Genomic DNA, 17942 nt, shown 5'->3' on the forward strand with positions numbered 1-17942 from the left:
TGACAGTACCTTGCCATCCTACCTTACAACACCCAAAATGAGCAATTCTGCCTGAAGCACTCTGACAAAAGTTTTGAAAATATTTCAAAATCTAGAGCCTTAAAAATGACATTTAGAGTTATGGCAGAAGAGCAAGACACTATGACCTGAAACTGTCCTGAATTTAGGGCTTAGACGTCTGGTACAAGTGGAATCAGTCCAAAGTCCAAGAAATGTAATCATAGTCTTCCCAAACAGGTGTCTGAATGATATAAAATCTGGCAGCGGAAGGCTGCCTCACTCACAGGTGCACATGACTTTGCCGTTCTCTGTCCTTGCAGGGAAGGACGGTTTCTTGGTGAAAACAGCCCTCCCAGCACCAAGGGCAGACAGAAAGGGGAGGTCAGGGCGGGAGGAGCAGGGGGGCATCTAAGAAAGTGACGGCCCTTGCTGGACAGGGAAACACGAGAGAGCAGGCAGCGGGGGCCAAAACAGGGGCCAGGGCTGTGGTCTCGGAAATGAACCTTCGCCTGTGCTGCAGATGGGAGCCGCTGAGCACCTCCGCTCTGGGGCAGCCCTGCCCCGCCCCCGAGACGCCCACTGAGCACGAGAGGGGCAGTGGATGCGGGAGGTCTTGGGACCCTTGCCCAGGGAGTGTTGGTACCTTCTTGAGACCTCTGGACAAGGAAATCCCAGGGGGCCCAATACTCCCTCAACAGACTGGATACAGTGTAAACCAAGCATCTGCTCTGTCAACCTGTTTTCAAAAATGATACAGAAACAGATTTAAAGCAGATACAACTTTGATTCCTTTCAAACTGAGGAAAGTCTATCTGAGTTTGCCTGATAGTGCTAATTTCACAATACCCAAATCCAGCAAACCTGCTGGCAGAGTGTTGGAATTAACTGGGTGCTTTACAGTGTTCATGGAAGCCTGCTCTACCACTGCATCAGCACTTCCAACCCAGAACCAAAGCTCTCGTGAGAGAAGCAGGGAGAGAGAGGGGGACTCAGCCTTACAATGAGGGTAGGACGCTCTGGAATGGAGGCCCAACAAAGACACACTCTAGGCAACCTGAGAAAGGACAGGTCACCATCCCAGGGAGGTGACCCCAAGAGCCTGCAGGTGAAACCTCGTTTACCCACCCACTCCAGCGATGCCCATGCAGCTAAGGAAGTGCTGCCAGCCCACCAGCAGCCCCCACCAGGACCCACATGCCCGGGTGGCCTCTTAAATCATCTGAAAGGCCGGCTTCACAGGAATGAGTCACCAAGGGCTTGGGGAGGCAGCACAGGGTGTTGCAGAGGGACACAAAATCACAAAACCTGACAGGGAAGTAGAGAGGGCCAGAGCGCCTTCTGTTTCTCTCCTCAGAGACCTTGGTTTTATACTCAAAAGAAAGACGGTCTCACCTTCCAGGGCCCTCGAGTGTGTGGGCATGCAGCTCTCCTGCAGCAGCTGCCAAGGGAAGAACTCTGGAGCCACAGATGAGCCATCCGGAGGGAGGCCGGAGAGAGGGCAGGCAGGGTGAGCACGCTCCAAGGGGGACCTATACCACCTTCCCCGGGACCTGTGGGGGCGGGGGCTGTGCTGCTAACTCCTGGGGGATGGAAACTGCATCTCTGGGCAGGGGGAAAATAGCCACCTGGGTAGGTATTAATTTGCTCTGGTCCTACGTGGGTGAATGGAACGGAAGCTCTGCATTCCAGGAGTGACAACAAAACACCATTCACAGAAGGCCTTTCTTTTTCATGTCGGGCAGCAATAGGATTCTTGGCAGAAAGTATCGTTTAGGCCTTCCAACTACACTGGGAGATGCGCATGCACTTGTCTGCTTGCAGCCAGAGTCAAGAGGCTAAGGACATACCCAGCTGGTTCAAGGTCAGGCAGCTAAAGTGTGGAAGAAGGATAAAACAGCGTGTGATAAAGCCGCCCTCCATTTCTTCTGCTATCCCTGTATCAAAGGGATTCTATCTCACAGAGCTCTCCTCCTAGCAGATCACAGACTTACCTTCGATAACTGTCAACATCCTGGAGGGCTGAACAGGCTGAGGAACAGATTACGTCAGTCAGCCCAACCTGCCCGCGGGACGTGCAGCCGGACACCGAGCCTGGAGCTGGGGACGGGTAAAGCTGCACCCCAGGCAGCCCGCTCCCCCTTTACGCTCCCCCTTTTACGCAGCACTCTAGACGTGGGGATCATTAACCCCACTTTAAGCTGCAACAGCCTTTCAGGATGCTGAAAGCAACGCCTAGAAAGCTAAATCCATTAACCCTTCCTCCTCCCACCCCTCAGGAAGTGCCGCTAAGGGGAAAGGCAGCTACGGACGGACGGACGCAAAGGACTAGAGTAAAACGAAAATGATCAGCCTAAACCATTCCTGCCAATCCTAAAGAACACCTAGGGCATTACGTCAGATTCCGCAGAGGTTCCAGGCACTAGGGTAACTTCCCAGAAACCTACAACCTCCAGATGGGTCCCTGGTCCAGATAAGTCCTGAAATGCAGAGGGCCCAGCCTCTCCAGAACATCAGATAGTTCCATCCCCCATCCACACTATTGACAGCCCTTTCCAATATGAAACACTTAGAGTGGGTATAGCCTAAATACCCCTAAAGAGTGGGAGAAAGACCAAAGGTGATGGTGGAGTTATACAGAGAAGGTAGGGTTTAACAAATGACTATCAGTGCTGAATCATTATTTCTTTTAGTCTCCAATGTCTTAGAGCAGCTAGGAATAAAAACCTAAAATTGCAGAATTGTAACCCATGCCAAACTCTGAAATCTGTTCAACAACTAATTGCTGCGATGTGCTTTAAAATGTATTGCTTTTGTGTATATATGTTATTTTTCACACACACACACAAAAGTCGATTGTGATGATAAATGCACAGCTATATGATATACTGTATACACTGACTGTACATGTTGGACGATTACATGGGATGTGAATATATAATATACGTCAATAAAAATAATTTAAACAAAAAGAAAATGACGAAAAAGGCTCATTTCGTTGGGACATGAGTACATCAAATGGTAGAAACTGCTTACGAAAAAACAGACAATGCTGTAAACGCCTACGAAACTGACAATGTTGTAGAATAATACTTGCTATCCGCCAACATCATCGTTTAAGCAGTACATCAGAATGAGGCCACAAGCCCCTAGTGAGGACAGCACACGGAGCAAAAGAAAGTCCAGGGATGTCTTAGGAACGGCGCCTTTTATACGGCTGGATGTGTGACCAGTTTTCTCACTGATAAAACTTTTCCCCTGTTCATCCCTGAGCTCCCTTCTGTCCCTCATGCTTGACTCCATCTCATCAGGAGCCCACAAGCAATGGCCTCTCTTATGTTCACCAGGCCTGCAGCCCTCAGGGGTACTCTGCTACTCCTTGGCCACCTGTGCATTCAAACAGCTACTGTAGCCAAAAAACCCCACTGCCTTTAGTGCATGCTGCATTCTAACATAGCTCATTTTAAAAGGCTGTGTGGGAAACAGCAACCTCCATTCAGGAGGCTACGCCACGTGCCCACGCAGACGGAGCTCCCGTGAACCATAATTTTTGTCCACCCATCTTGCCACAAAAACAGCCAGTCAATAAAGTGTCAACAGGGTTTGATATGCGACCATTCAAGGTCTAATTCCTTTTCACCGGGTTTGAACATTACATAGGTCTGATCTGCCAGGCTTATTTTACAAGGAGACTCATCTGGTTTCATGGATATTGAGCTGAAGCCAAGATAGGCAGAGAACAATAAAAACGGTTAACAGCCTTAAGAGACCCAAATGACAATAGCCAAAAGATCAAAGACTAACTTCTGGTGGGTGGATTCCCCTTTCAAAGTGGGAAACGAACAGGCCCTGGAGTCTAGACTCCATCTACAAGTTCCTTCCGCCAACCTTAATAGCCATGGTGGGGGGGGGGGGCAGATGGGATATGAAATAAAACCCAGAAGCAGCTAGCAGAACTCAAACGCTCTACTGAAACTACTGCAAAGCTGCTGTAGGAAAACTATTAAACTTCTAGAAAGTGGACTCTGGTCTCAGAGTACCTAGAATAGCTCTGCCCATCTGGGTTCCCAATGGCTAATTTCTGGCAGAAGGTAAAAAAGGGAGCACAGGAAGTCAAAACCACTAAAATTCTCAAAATCACTTTTTAAAAAGCCACCAGATTTTGCAACAGAAAGGAATGGACTCTGCTACCAGTGATAAAGTGATTGGTTCTCATAAATGTAATACTGAGAGAACACTAAACACAAAAGAGTACATACAGTGGGACATGACATCCAGGGGTGAAAGTCTCCCTGGCGACATGGGAGATGACTCCAAGGATGAGCTTGGCCCTGGGATCAACAATTCCATGCCGACCACAAGGGGAAAAGAAATGTAACTAATAAAGTATCAGTGGCTGAGAGAGCTCAAATAGAGTCAAGAGGCTACTCTGGAGATCGCCCCTACTCAAGCTTCAGTTAGACATTTCTATCTACCACAACTTGCCAAACCCCAAACAAAACCATGCCTGCCAAAACTAAAGAACACTTAGGGCATTATATAAGATTCTATAAAGGTATTAGGATAACTGTCCAGAAACCCACAACCTCCAGATGGATTCCTGGACCAGATAAGTCCTGAAATGCAGAGGGCCCAGCCTCTCCAGAACATCCACTAGTTCCATCCCCCATCCCATGTTATCGACAGCTCCTTCCAACATGAAAAAGCTAGAATGGGCATAGCCCAAATACCCCTAAAGATTGGGAGTAAGATCAAACGTGATGGTGGAGTTACACAGAAAAGGTAGGGTTTAATAAATGAGTATGATTGCTAAATCATTATTTCTTTTAGTCTCCAGTATCTTAAAGCAGCTGGAAGTAAAAACCTAAAACCATGAAACTGTAACCCTCTGAAATCTGTCCTACAAATAATTGTTGCAATGTGCTTTGATATTTATTGCTTTCTTGTACATATGTTATTTTTCACAAAAAAGAAAAAAAAATTCTTCTAGCCTCCAGTGTTTTGGAGCAGCTAGAAGGAAAAATCTAAAAGAGTGGAACGGTAACCCAGAACAAACTCTGAAATCTGTTCTGTATCTACTTGTGGAAGTGTACTTTGAAAATCATTGCTTTTTCTTTCTTTTCTTTATGTATATGTTACGTTTAACAATGAAAAAGTTTTAAAAAAATAAATTAAAAGAAAAGTGGCTAAGCTAAGGTATGGTGTGCAAAGTGCGCTTACCTTTGGGGAAGCCAAAGCCTCCTCTGGGGTTCTCTGAAGGTTCCTTATCTTGCTCTGGGTAGGGGGGCTTGCACAGCTGTGCTCATTCTGTAGTAATTCACCCAGCTGTCCAGGCATGTTTTCTCACTTTTCTGAATGCAAGTTATAATTCATTATTTTAAAAGTTTACTTAAAAATAGTGGGCAGCTAGCAGCCTGCCCATGCCAAAAAATATATATATATATAAGGCACCTACTATTTTAAAGAAAGAAGACAGCAATACAAATTCAAGAAAGATGCAGGGACACATCCTCTTAATTTCTGTTCTACGGATTCTAAGAGAACAGGATCAGTCACTTTCCAGGCATTTCCATGGACTACGGTTACCGTCACTGTCCTGTGAACATATCCCAACCCTGGGTTTGAGCGCTACAACTCCAGGGCTGTATCCAATGACAGGCCAGCTGGCTCCCTGCAAGAGAAGCAGGAACTCCGGGATGGCGTTGACGGATCGGTCAACAGCGCGTGGGTGTCAGGACACCAAAATTCCAAACCCTGCTCCCCACTCCAAAATGTGTCAGCAGTCATGGGAACTGAGGCACATCTCCAGGGAGCTGTTGGGAGAAGAGCAACAAAAGAGAGACCTTTCACGGAGAGGGCTGTGATGGGAAGCAGGAGCTTCCCAGGGCATGAGACTCATGCCCTGGCCAGACGTGCACCCCCATTCCACTGTCTTCTGCAGTTTGCAGAAAGTAGACAGAGCTGAATATGGTGGTGTCTGGTTTGAACGTGGCCATATTCAGCTCATGGAGCCAAGGCAAAGCATAAATTCAACATGTATTATTTCTCTGAGGGTGACTAGACATTTTCATCAGTGTGTCTTCACGGATTCATCCTTTAGTTTTAAGGTGCAGATTCTACACACTAGGTCACAACATACAATGTATTAGAAAATTTCCATAAAGCGAAATTACAGAAGAGCTTCAAGGAGTCTCTAAAGAGTCATCTAATTCCTATAAGATATTTGGATCTCTAAAAATCAGCAAAGCAAGGACTCTGGCAGAGTACACACTGATCAAAGCCTGAAATGGCCAGGCCAACCAGCCCTCTGCAAAGCTTTACTCTATCCTGGTTTTATGAATGAACCAAAACTTACTCAAATGCCTTAGCTCCCACCATATCCCCAAGACCTGCCCATTTCTGAAAGGCTAGAGGAGAACGATAAAATGATCAATGGAATAAGAACAAGCCTGAAAAGTTGGGTTAGTCCATGTAAAGGAATGCAGACTTCGACACTCAATTCAGTCCCATGTCACAGTCAGGGGCTGGGAGAGTGGGGTGGGGTGGCTGCAGGGATGGGGACCCCTGTCCACTCCTAAACAACTACTGGTAAGAGAAACAGGAGTCCCAAGAAATCCATCTCCTAACATCATAGTGGGATAATTTCAAAAAACAACTCAAAGTATCTAAAAAAATCAGGAGACACATGATGTCACTTAAAGGGAATCCGAGAGGAGTGGAGGGTCAGTGCAAAGTGACTGAGAGGCCTTCTTATCCACAGGATGCCATCTCCTGCCCTCTCTGCTCTGCCATCCTTCGCTAGGGTCGTCGTGGTTCCAGCACCACAGCAGACTCTATGCCTGGCAGGAGAGGGGTCACCTGTCCCCTGGGGCCCCCTTAGGAGGGCCCTGCCCAGAACTACCTGCCAGAGCTGTCCAGAACAGAAAACACATGCTTTGTCTAAGGAGGCCACCCCCACATGGAAGAGGAGAGAAGGCTTCAAGGGAAAGAGGATTTAAGGGGAGGGCCTTAAAGATTGGGTGAGGTTTGGAATGTTGGAACCAGCAGAAATTCCTGGGCAGAGGGAATACTAGGAAATGGTTAGCGGCAGGCAGAGAAGCTTCAGTCATGAAACAGCAGAACAGGGAGGCTCAGTGAGTGAGAATATGGCTGTAAACACGAGGGCGTGGAAACCCAGTCTACAAAGTCTGCATAGGGAGTGGCGGGGCCAACAGTTCCTTCAAGGAGAGTTTGCCAAGATGACTTTTAAAAGCTGACAGTGGATAAAGGAGGGGTCGAGGTCGTGGCAACGTTTGGGGCAGGGAGGCCGCAGGAGCAGAGCTGGGCTCTCAAGGATGTGCACCTCCAGAAAGGTGAGGAGGGCAGCAAGCAGGCTGCTTCCACGGTGTGGAAAATGAGCAAGGGAGGCGAGGATGTGGGAAAGATGGGGTACAAGGGAGAAGCCGGTGCTAAGTGGCCAAGAGAACGGGAGAAATAAGCAGAGGTGTGGCCACCCAGAGGCCATGCAGTCACATCCAGAGGGTCCCCAGACAGGGAGGAGGAGAAGCCGTTTGGTGGTGTGCTGGTTTATGGCTGCTACGAGCCCACAAAAAGGCCACGTTCTTTTTAATTCATTCTGGCTGCAGACCTGTGGTGGGCGGGACACTTTGTCTAGGTTTTTCGATTTGAAATTTGACCCAGCCCATTCGAAGAGGGTCTCAATCCTTTTCCTAGAGTCCTTGGTGAGAGGATAAAAGACAGATAGAGCCCAGAGAGCTTACAGAGAAAAGCGCTGGAGAAGCTGAGAGAGGACCCACAGGAGCTCAGAGAGGAGGCTGCTGCAATCAGGAGCCGACAGCAACCAAGTCCGGGAATGAAGGACCAGCAGATACGGGCCACGTGCCTTTCCTTGTGACAGAGGTGTCCTGTCGGCCAGCAGCCAGCCTTCAGAGAAGGTATCCTCCGACTGATGCCTTAATTGGGATACTTTCATAGCCTTTGGTCTGTAAATGTATAAACGAATAAATCTCCACTGTCAAAGCCAACCCATTTCTAGTATATTGCATGCTGGCAGCTTTAGCAAATGAAGCAGGTGGCATCCCTCTGGGAAAGCGGAAAAGGCACAGGATGCAGATAGGGGCCAACCTATCCCTTCCCCAACGCGGCTGAGGCTCATTTTTACACCTGGGTTTGTTAGGTTGGAGCTGCTCGAGATGATGTTCTTCACTCAGGCAACCTAGCGATGAAATGGAGGGAAGGAAAAGACAGTAGGCAAAGAGCTAGGCAACCCGAAGAAAAACCAAGGCAATCAGTTGATGACGATGTACCACTACTGGTTCACTGAGACAAACATATTACGGATGTTAATAAGAAAACTTAGTTTGATGTATATGGGAATTCTATTATCTTTGCAACTTTTTAATAAATCTGAAACTATTTCAAAATTAAAAGTTTATTTAAGAACTAAACCACGTCCCATGCCTGCAGAGGGCACAGGATCAGTGCTCGCAGTGCCACTGTCAGAGGCCCCAGGGCAGACCGAGCGTGCTGGGTGAGGTGGCACCGCCAGCCAGATGGCACCCACTGCCTCTCTCATATGTGGGACAGTAGCAGAAATGGATGCAGGGGAAGCTGGCAGCAGGGGAAGCAAATTCTAACTTCCTTTCTTTTCCTCCTTCCTTCTTCCTTCCTAAGACAGACCTCTCCCCGGGGCCCCCAAAAGAGGGAGATGGGCAGAGGAAGGAATGATGGGAGGGAGGGAGAGAGAAGGGAAGAGGGAGGAAGAAGAAACAAAGACAGAGAGACAAGGACAGACTCACAGCTGGTGGAATGCAAAACGGCATTCCTGGGCCAGGCATTCCTGAGCCAGGGCGGATACAGTTGCTTTCTTGTGGAAACCAAAAACCAAAAGACCTGACACAGCGCAGCCTGCAACCTGCCTCCAGCTCCCCCCCAGCCTGGCGGGTGGTGGGAGAGGAAGGGGGATCACTTTGGAATCCCGAGCCCTGCACTTGGTGCCATCCGATCAGGCTCCCAGGTGAAGAGGGAGGGGACGAGGGGGCTGCCTCTCCACAGCCTGCCCTGCTTACAGGAGCGTAAACAGCCCTCCCCCACGGCCACCTCGGCAGCAAGAACTCTCACACTGGAACCTGAAGACAGGCTCTGAAGACACTCAGCTGCCATCGTTAAAAGGAATACATATGAGCATATTTCAGAGACACCTCTCAGAATCCCACATGGATTTTCAGGAATTTCCTGAAATCAAAATGAATCGATCATGACGTACAATAGGTGAAGAGGGAAGCCTCCTGTACAAAATAAATATATGTCGCTTTAACAAGAATTAAAATAAAGGAGTTTCAGGAAGTCATAAATGCAAAAAAGTTACCACACAGAATGGTTATGAAGTACGTTGTCAAATTATCCTAACATGCACTTACATGCAACAACCCATCAGGAGAGCTGCACATAAAAAGAGTCAGTTCGTTGGCCCATTACATTAACGCCTTTATGATCATTTGCACAAAATCCAATATTCCTAATTACTCTCGGCCAACAAGTCCTGGCAGCGATGAAAAGACTCAGACCAAGGTGAACTCCACCTGTAACTGCCCCCCACCGAGTAACCTGGGTGACCTCGGGCAGGAAAAGGAGAACCGCAACCCTAGCGCTAAGGGCAGCAGCCACGGTGCCAGCTGATGCTCAGAGACCAACCAGTGTTGGGCACACAAAAGACCAATGGGGAAACAAAGCTACTGATGGTCTACCATCTCTTCAGTATCTTCTTTCCCTTCTTAGGAATTCAAGAAGTTCCAAGTTGGAAATTCTCCTGGATTTTTATCATTTATTACATCCACCAAAGGGAGAAACTTCATCAAACAACTCAAAAAGCATGAACTACAACTTAGATTATGCAATATTTTGCATTTAATAAAATACATACACGTATGTTATTTTTACTGCATGCACTGCCATGGAGCATTCAAAGAATTTCTTTAAAGAGACCAAAAACTTGAAGCCTTCATGTATTCTTAGTTGAACAAACCCAGTTTTGCAAAGCAAGTGGTGTAGAACATTTATTTGCTTTCTTAAAAATGGTATTCATGAGTGCTGCCATGGTGGCTTGGTGGCAGAATTCGCACCTGCCATGCCAGAGACCTGGGGTAGATTCCTGGTGCCTGCCCATGCAAAAAAAAAGAAGTATTCACTACAAAAGAGTATTTGATTATATAAAAATGTAAAGAAGTGGGGAAAGTCACCCATATTTCCCAAACAAAAGACCGTCATTTAATATCTTGATGTACTCTTCTCTTTTATCTTTCTTTGTTGCATATGCAATTTAACATTAAGTTACAAGCATGTGGCTTATTATAAATACCTCACGCAATGGTCAGGCTCATGCGTCACCTTGGCCAGGTGGTGCTGCCCCGTCGTCTGGGCAGCAAGCACTGGACTGTCTGTTGCTGTGAGGACACTTCATGAACTTCAATCTTGAGCACAGAGGTTGCATCCGTGGCTGATTACATCCATAGCTGGCCAAGGGAAATGTCTTCTGCAATGAGTGACACTTAATCTAATCACACGAAGACTTCTAAGGAGAATTCAGAAGAGAGAATCTTTCTCTCTCCACTTCAGCCAGCCAGCCTCTCCTGGGGAGTTCACTGAGGACCTTCATTGAAGCTGCCAGCTCACGGACCGCCCAACAGATTTTGGACTCTTCCACTCCCACAGTTGCGTGAAACACCTATTACAGATCTCATATTTACAGATATCTCCTGTTGGTTCTGCTTCCCTGAGAAACCTAATACACTTCATACACAGCAGCTTAAATTGCTGTAAAATACTCCATGGTCTGAATAATTACACAGAACTATGAATCTGTTTTCATTTGGCAACTGTGAAAATAAGCAGGTTCAAGATTTTAACCTCAGGGTTAAATGTTTTGATTTTTTAAGAGATAACTCGCAAGGGTTTGAAACAGGATCCACCTATAATACGTAAGTTCAATTTATAACAATATTTTCTGTATAACTAGAATCCCTCTAAATACACAAGGACATTCTTTTAATTAAAAAAAAAAACTATTAACACAGAAAGGAGATTTATACATGAGAACAGAAAGAGGCACAAGACTTTGTTGAATCCCCAATAATACACAACCTGCTACTCTATGCAGCTCAACCCAGTATCTCTTAATTACCTAAACATTCCATACTGCCATCCAATCGGGGATGAAAGGAAAATGCCTTTCTTTTCCCTGTTAGATCTCCTTTCACTGTCTTCTAGGAAGTAGCCTCTAGCATATAAACAAAGCAAAGGGGGAAAAAACACCAGCAAGTAACTTGCAATGGAATACTACTCAGTGATGAAAAAGAAGGAATGCCTGATACACTCAACAACATGGACAAACATGAGACTAATTCTAACAAGTGAAAGCAGCCAGGCAGAAAGAAGAGCACTGCAGTAAGATTCCATTTATATCAAATTCCAGAATAGGCAAATGAATTGATCATGCCAGAAAGCAGATTGGTGCTGAGGTTGGGGGCAACAGGGGGAAGGGGGGATTACGAAGGAGCAAGAAACTCTGGGGGGCTGTCATGGTCAGGTTCATGTGTCAACTTGGCCAAGTGGTGGTACCTCTTTGTCTGGTTGGGCAAGTGCTGGCCTGTCTGTTGCAATGAGGACATTTCATAGAATTAAATCATGATCACGTCAGCTGCACCCACAGCTGATTCCATGTGTAATCAGCCAAGAGGAGTGTCTTTTTCTGTAATGAGTGATGCTCAGTCTAATCACGAGAAGCCTTTAAAGGAAGATTCAGAAGAGACAGGCTCTCTTCCTGCTTCTGCCAGTGAACCTCTCCTGTGGAGTTCGTCCAGATCCTCCATCAGAATCGTTGGCTTCACAGCCTGCCCTGCGGATTTTGGACTCTGAGTTCCCATGGTCACGCGAGACACTTCTATAAATTTTATATTTGCGAGTGTTCCCTGTTGATTCTGTTTCTCAAGATACCCCTAACTAACGCAGGGGTGTCGGCTGTTGTCCAACATCTTGATGGTGGTGATGGCTTCCCAGTGTGTCAAAACTCAGAAACTGTGGACTTCCAATATGTCCTGCTTCTCCTATGTCAATTGTACTGTGACAAAGATGCTTTGACAAAAGTAAAAAGGAAGACAAGGATAAAAAAGAAAGAACACAATGAAACATAGTTTTAAAACAGCACCCTAGCCTCCCCATCTGGGTGTGTTCCCAGGAGGAGAAGTTAAAGTCCCCCTCTGGTCTCCTTTCTCTAATTGGTTCTTTTCTCTCTACATCCCAAGGGGTTCACTTTCCCAAAAGGATTCGTCCACTTCCAAAGGATTCTGCTGGGAGTGGCTGCACAAAGGCCTTCCCTGCTCAGAGGGAAACAGAGTGAAGAACGTCTTGGGGAAGAAAAAGTAACGGAACCAGAAGAGTTGACTTTCTCCGCCAGTTAGTAACGCCACTGTGCACTGATGCACAGCAAGGCGGGGCCAGTAAAAGGGAAAAGTCAAGGATTGCATGAATCTGAGTCAGACAGTTGGGAAAAGAGTGGAGAAGCAGACAGCTCAAACCCATAAATAAGCAGGACTCAAGAACCAAAACCCCCAACCCTGGTGAAAAGTTACAGGAAAAATGCAAGCTTACTCTGTTTTATTTTGCACCACATCATGATTTCCTGGATACTAAATGAATGAGTGTCAGGAAAGCAAACACAAATCTTTAAAGGTGAAAAGGAAAAGGAGCTGTTTTTGGCTTCAATCACCACAGCGGAGTTTCAAGCATGATGCCTACATACAAATTTTTACCTGGACGGTGGTATGGACACTGCCCCAATTTCATTCACCCGTTCCCCTACCTGTAGTCGAACACCAAGAGAACTAACCCAAAAGCAAATGTCCCTAGAATATAATCTTTTTTCTTGTCCTAGAAGGATGAAGTCCATCCTTGATTCTAAACATTGCTACTTTGTCACTCTTCCTAATTTTAAGAAACGATAAGGTATTTGAGGTGAGGGGTTAAAAGTAAGGAATTTTAGGTATTTTCTTTGTTCTATATGCTTTGAATATTTTAATATTATTATCTACTTTTCAGCCAATGGTCCATAATCAAATATTTCTTCAAAGTGTCTCTGTCTGGCCTCTAGGACTTCCAGAACATCCACTGAAGGCCTCAGCTCAATTCTGTTCTTTGCCAGGTTCCGCCTCGCCTTCATTAATTTTTCATAAACTCCTCTCCAGTGCCTTGGCAAAGGCTGTGTGGGGTGGGGAGGGGTATGCGGGGCACCGTGAGAGCTTCGGGAGGGCAGGATGGGACACGTTCCAAAGAGCCGCTGGCTGGGGGTGCCCCTTCCCTGTCCTGGGGAAGGCTTCAGGTGCCCAGAACAGCGCCCCTTACCCCCTGCAAACCAGATTAACCAAAAAGTTTCCTTTCCCACCTAGCCCTGGCCTGGTAGGAAGACGCGGGGGACAAAGGCAGGCAGCCACTCACTGGGGAGAGCCCGGTAGGGCCACAGCCGGCCGGGGCCGCCCCTCCCCCCACCTTGCTGCCATGGAAACGCAAAAACTCGCGGAGAATCCCCACTTGACACACACACCCCGGCGGTGGGGTCGCATACCAAAGAGGATGGGAGAAATAAATGATATTCGGGTAACCCGATTCGTTCAGCGCCTTAGATGAACACTGAGAGGCACCTGCTGAAATTTCAGTTCAGAAAGCAACGCGGCTCTTTTAATGAACCCAGCTCTCCGGTGAGAGTCCTCATTTCCTTCTGGGGAGGAACTATGGGTGTAAGCCAATATATGAGTTTGTTCTAGAAAAAGTCCCAACCTTCCTTGACTACCAGATGCCTCTTGCACTCGGCTGAGACATGAAAGGGAGCTGTCTTAAAATTCTCTTCTATAGGGTGTTTTGGTTTGTTTCTGTTGTGTGTGTTTTACTGAGCTCTTTCCGGAGAGCCTACGCTGGCACTGGATTTATGTGAGTTTCCAGAAGAAACAAGTCATGCACAGCGATGATACTAAGATGAGTTGGTTGCTCCCAAGATACTTACACAAACCGCTCTAGCTCCTTAGAGTAAAGGCTTGATGTATTTTGCATGTGCGTATTTAAATCCCCAGATGCCCGGAAAACCAGGCAGACTATAATAAATGCACTCAAAGCAGGCATTGGTGATAAACCCTTTTAAGCCCAACTCCTGTGCTTACATCCCAAGCTCACTTAGCACTACTCCCGCCTCGGGACGCCTCAGGGGCAGAGATCCAGCCCATCTACCAATTATCTGTGTCCTCTGACCGCCCACCAGCCTGAGCTATAACACAGGGGCAGGTGGCACTCAGCATACCAGGCAGTGAGGACCGACTGCAGTACTCCAAGGAAAGCACCTGCCTGGCCTGTGGACGACACGGGTTACTTTCATGACACTCGCAGGTGCCAAGCTGTGTGCCAGGAAGAATCAACGCCCTGAGCCAGCCTTGGGGGAGCTAAAGCATCTGGCCACGCCCCTGCCAGGCCCCACATGTGCCTGGCCATTTCATGCCATCTCCACTTGGCAGAAGAAAGCAAAACAGAGCGAGCCCTTCTCCTCCTGAGTGCCGTCCATCCCAGCAGATGCTCTGAGACTTGAGTCTATTGAGATGCACTTTTTTCCTAAGCTCACTCCACATTCCACACTAGTCAGGAGGGCAGGATGGGACACGTGCACAGCACACATTTCATCCTAAGAAAAATTACATGAGAGTATGCCTCCAGAAGCCGCACTCCATTTAGTTGTCAGTTCAGTGAAGCTGGGTATTTTCTTCACATCACCAGGAATTTAGAGTTACTTCCTGAGGTCAGAGACAGACGACATTAAACACATTTTTCAAATATTTGGTTTACTTGATTTTTTACAACCCTGTGATACTTTTTTAAAAAGCATCCCTGCTTTCAAGCAATGAAACTCATGTTCAAATAGCTTATTTTCCGTGCTTCTCCCAAGCCACAGGGCTATTCGGCCACCTCCCTGAGGTGGGGAACCAGTGGCTTGAGCAAATCATTCACGCTGGCACAGGAAAGCAACCCAAATGTGTGTGCTCATGTGATGGGACAATACATGCTACAACAGGGATGATCCCTGAAGACATGAGGCCAAGTGGAGGAGTCTCGGAGCATCTGCTGGGATGGTCGGCACTCAGGAGGAGAAGGGCTCGCTCTGTTTTGCTTTCTTCTGCCAAGCAGAGATGGCACGAAATGGCCAGGCACATGTGGGGCCTGGCGAGGGCGTGGCCAGAGGCTTTAGCTCTCCCAAGGCTGGCTCAGGGCGTTGATTCTTCCTGGCACACGCTTGGCACCTGCGAGTGTCATGAAAGTAACCTGTGTCATCCACAGGCCAGGCAGGTGCTTTCCTTGGAGTATGCAAATCAAAAAGAATTGCATATTGCATGATCCCATTTCTATGAAATGTCTAGAAAAGGTAAATCCTTAGAAACAGAAAATCGGTTAGTAGCTCCATAGGGCTAGGCGGGGGTTCTGGGAGGGATCGGAGAATAGCGGCCAAGAGGTGTGAGGAGTTATTTGGGCGGATGAAAATGTTCTAAACTTGACTCTGGTGGAGGTTGCACTACTCAGGGAACAAATGGAAAAGCGCTGGATTGTATACTTTAAATGGGGTGCTGTTAAGGGATGTGAACTAGATTTCAATAAAGCTGTTTAAAATAAAAACAGAAACACCGACTCAGGAGGAAATAAAAAGGAGGATGCTGAAGGACAACACATACAGGGAGAAAAGCAGGTGGAAGGCACCTTCCAAAACTCATAGACCAGGGCCAGAAATAATTCATTTCTACCTCCGATACTGATCCCATCTATGTGCCAGGCAATATATCAGGGCCCCCAAATTCCCCAAACAATGCTGCAAGGTAAGACTTTTTCACCCCATTTTACAGGTGAGGAGACCGAGGCTGAGAGTGGCTACCTAGTTCTCCTGAGGCCATGGGAAAAAGAGGGGGTGGATGGAAGGAACTCGGAGTCCCTGCACGCTGAGCCTCGGGTATCCCCTGCAGCGCTGAAGGGCTGGCGTGGGCCAGCCTGAGCCCCCTGCGGCACGTGATTCCTTGCGCACCCACCCCCCATCCTCCACAGTCCCCCAAGGACACGCGCCATCAGCTATGCTGCTGTGTCCCCCAGGAGGTGCCACACTGTGGGGCCGGGCAGCACTGGGCCTCCCTCAGGCCTCCCGGGCAGGGCTGCTGGGGCGGCCATGCCTTCTCAGGAGCTGAGGCCGACTCCCATCCCGGGCATCTCCCAAGCACTTCTGCTCTCTTTGCTCTCTAAAATCAGAATCCTAGTATAGGCTTGGGCTGAAACCAATGGAAACTAGACTTTCTGAGGGGCAAATAGAATATATTAACTCTACTTTCCTCCTTCATTTTGCCCTTTACATCCCTGACTAGATGGCAGAAGGGTGACTATTATTTTTCCTGAAGACTGATAGGGCTGAACCGTTTTTCTAAACTATATTCTGCATTTCTGGTGAGCTCCCAGGTGATGATGCTGCTCCCTTAGGCAAGCAAAGCTCAAAACAGTAAGACATTAAAATTGTGTGTGTGTGTGCGTGCGCATGTGCAGGCACAAGAGAGAAAGGGAGGAGACTGACTACCAGGTGGCATTACCAAATACACAGCCACATGTGCAAACACAAAACTCGCTCGCCACTTCTCCCTGTGGACCTCTGGTCCTCAGAGCAGCTCACCTTATGGGCAACTGAAGCTTGCAAGCAAGATGGAAACATGTTCATTACGGCATAGTACTTAAGTCCCCGTGTTGCCACAGGACATGAGAGAAATACAGGCTCAAGCCGATGATGCCAGGTGGCCTCAGGACAGCTAAGGGCCCTCCAGGCCAAGTCTCACTGTCATCGTCTATAACACAGGAAATACATCATCCACCTCATAGAGTTGGAGTAAACGGGATAATTTAAGCACTATACTTAGCAGAGTATTTGATGCAAATAAGCAAGCCCTGAGTTCCATTATTTTGGCCACACTATATCTATGGACATTGTGCAAGGCCAGCTGGACAGGGAGTGAAGGTGGTCAACAATCCAGGTGGAGGAAGAGGGCAGAGAAGCGAGGGGGCAGGCAAAAAAAGCTTCACATTTTATTCATTAAAAAGTAGAAAATTTCACTCCGAAAGATATAGCATAATATTCTGCTCCACTGGAAATTTTAAGTCTAAACTTTATCCCTATAACACCACATTGCCAACCCACAAAATTCTAATTGAAACAACAACAATAAAACCATGTGATAAATATTATTCTGCATAGTCATGACCCTCTGATGACTCGCCCTGGAATGGTTATTGTTTAAAACATCAACTGCAGTTGTTTTGACAACTCTCTTTGGAAATGATTATGTACCAGCCATATTAATTTTTTAAAAGAAACAGCCCCGAAAAGATCCTCTTTATTCAGTTCAACATTACCGTGCCATAAAGCTGTGTGACCTTGGGGACATGTCCTTTGCCCGGTGTGGAACTAGAAGTCCTTCTTGCCCAGAGAGCAACTGGGTTCTGCAGGGGAGACACGACAAAATGGAAGGGGTGTAGTTTTAAGACAGGACACGCATCAGGTAAGGAAAAGAGTAGGTGTCCAACATCGGCAAAAAAGAAGGCACAGAAAGGGGACACAGGAGGACTGTTAGAGGGCTTTAAGGTATAAAACCAGATATAAAGAACGCATCAGTAACCCTCTCTATGCCAGCTGACGGAAGTAATAAAGGCCGAGCTCTCCATCCCCACTCGGAAGCTGGACTTGGTGTGGTCCAGCCAGCGTCTGTGGAGCACTAACTCTGGACCACAGGACTTCCAGGGACGCAAACCCGGTGATGGCCCCATGCAGTCACTCCTCCCTCTTGAGGTGGCCACCTCCCTTCCATGGATTTTCCCATCACTGACCCACTCCCACG

At 47.3% G+C, this 17942-nt stretch overlaps 1 protein-coding gene across 3 annotated transcripts in view; it reads right to left on the reverse strand.

Annotated features, from left to right (window-relative positions):
* SHROOM2 (shroom family member 2) overlaps positions 1-17942 on the reverse strand; it is a 93307-nt gene that overhangs the window by 51719 nt on the left and 23646 nt on the right. The gene's annotated exons all lie outside the window — the stretch shown is intronic.

This window comes from Tamandua tetradactyla, chromosome X (assembly GCF_023851605.1).
Source record: "Tamandua tetradactyla isolate mTamTet1 chromosome X, mTamTet1.pri, whole genome shotgun sequence".
In the NCBI taxonomy this organism is placed as follows: domain Eukaryota; kingdom Metazoa; phylum Chordata; class Mammalia; order Pilosa; family Myrmecophagidae; genus Tamandua; species Tamandua tetradactyla.